At 45.5% G+C, this 2,013-nt stretch overlaps 1 long non-coding RNA gene across 1 annotated transcript; it reads left to right on the top strand.

Annotated features, from left to right (window-relative positions):
* The first annotated feature begins 225 nt into the window (after positions 1-225).
* Positions 226-1,228, top strand: LOC119176246 (uncharacterized). The gene is made up of 2 exons (XR_005110455.2): positions 226-574; positions 1,109-1,228. It is a non-coding gene; the product is annotated as an uncharacterized LOC119176246 (long non-coding RNA).
* The last annotated feature ends 785 nt before the right edge of the window (positions 1,229-2,013 follow it).

Genomic DNA, 2,013 nt, shown 5'->3' with positions numbered 1-2,013 from the left:
GATTCGCATTTGAAGCGTGGCATTATTATTTGATCAATATTTTGGAACACTGAAATATTATATGAAGCAGTGGAGGCCGCAATTTTGATATCGTTGTCATGTGCGAGCAAAAATACTGAAGCGACGAGTAGAAAGTGATTTTACAATCCTTTAGCGGAGATCGGCGTTATCTGGCGGCGCTGCAGCCGCTGCTCACCATCATCACCATCATCAGCCACTGGCCACTTTGCCTGCGCATTACCGGGTTCACCTCAACCACCTTGAAACGTTCTGCGCCGCCCCGTAACTGGTAGGTGTTCTGTGGCCCCGTGCTCTGCGTATTTGTTGTCGACTGCGTGAACGCAAGGACTGAAGATGAACGGCGCACTACGAAAGGCCACCAGCGTTTTTCGAAGCGCTGTAATGCAGACCCGTTCAACGTCGGTGAATTCGTACTCGGTCTCGCTGCCGAAAGGCTTCAAGATGTCGGCCTCCGAAAAGGCGGTTCACATCGCTGTGATCGTATCCACAATTTTCGCTTACCCAGTTTGGGTCCTTACTCACCTCAGGGAGTACAGAGGAATCAAGGATTAACGTAAGTAGTTCTCACGCATGTGTTAATTGACCAGTACCTCGAAGCTGATGTGAAATGAGAGGGTTACTGGTCTTTTTAGATTGGGATTTATATATCGTCCTCGTTAGACCGATTACTGGCGTTCAGATGAGCTATTGTCCTTTTATGCAAATCTAGAATACGTTCTAGATTCGCAAGGAAGGCACAGGTGTAACTGAACAGTACAACCAAGTGGGTGGGTGCTTAACATGCAGAGCGTGTAGTGCCGAAGGTTGGATCGACAGCTATGTCTCAGTACTTTTTCGACTCTATCTACGCATGCAGAAGAGCGGTAAAGGTGAAGTATTCGTTCAGTTCCCTTTCAAACTTCCGTTTGCAATGTTGCTGCGTTAATGCTGGGCGAGCACAACGCTATTCGATACTTTTTCATGTGTGCCGTCCGCGAAGTTATGAGAACGCGAGTCGATACTTCTCCTTATATGCCGTACGCGAAGTTTGCTCGAGGCTGTCGCATTGGCAGAAGTTTTCTCATTGAAACGTCATTTGTCTTTACAGATGTAGTTCCGAAGACTTGCACCATGCTGGCGTCCACGGGAAACCTGTGCACAAGTCACCACACGAACCATTAACTAACGGAATACAATAAAATGTGTTCGAATACACATGCACCCATTATATTTGTGTTCTTCATGACTGCAGAGGCTGTAGTTCAGAAACAGTTTGATGATTGCACAATAAATCCAACAGATCATCGAAGTCCGAGCTTTCCGATTCAGGAGGTGATAATGACAAAGACGTTTGTCTTCCTTGTGACTGCTGAGAGTTGGAGAGATTGCTGGATGATTGTGAACTCTCAGTGGCGGAGTCGTATGTATCTTGATCCTCTGGCGATGACACTCCAAAACGACAGTTGTAGTTGAGCCATCGAAATGCGGATTTTCGCTTTCGGCATTGGTCGGCGAACGAGCTTCACATTCGTGGTATTTTCAGCAATATTATACATGCGTTTCACGATAGCGCAGATAAAAGATTATGAGTCGCTCGTGCACAGCGCTCTTGTACAACTAGTCCAAAAATTTGGGTCTAGGCACCGAACCGTAACGTTCTTGATTGCGATAACAGTCACTTCGATGGCCTTTTCAACACCTTGCCGTGCTATATTTGTCTGCTCATTACGTCCCGCCTTCACGTAGCTGTAAGCGACGACCATGTCTTAAAGCAAGAATGATGCTGCAATTCTTCATTCAGCTGCTTCAATCCTCTGAACGATTGCACCACAGAACACCTAATTGCACGTTGCCGGTCAACGAAGCTCCTACAAACACTGCCATAGCAGCCATAGAGTTTCCTTATATTTAGCAAACTATGATAGCAACAGTGTAGAAAAAAAACTTTACACCTGTAAATAACTAAAACACTTAAGTTGTGTAAAATAATTGAACTTAATTACAAGTAATACG

This window comes from Rhipicephalus microplus, chromosome X, assembly GCF_043290135.1.
Source record: "Rhipicephalus microplus isolate Deutch F79 chromosome X, USDA_Rmic, whole genome shotgun sequence".
NCBI lineage: Eukaryota > Metazoa > Arthropoda > Arachnida > Ixodida > Ixodidae > Rhipicephalus > Rhipicephalus microplus.
This window is presented reverse-complemented; position numbering and strand designations above follow the sequence as displayed.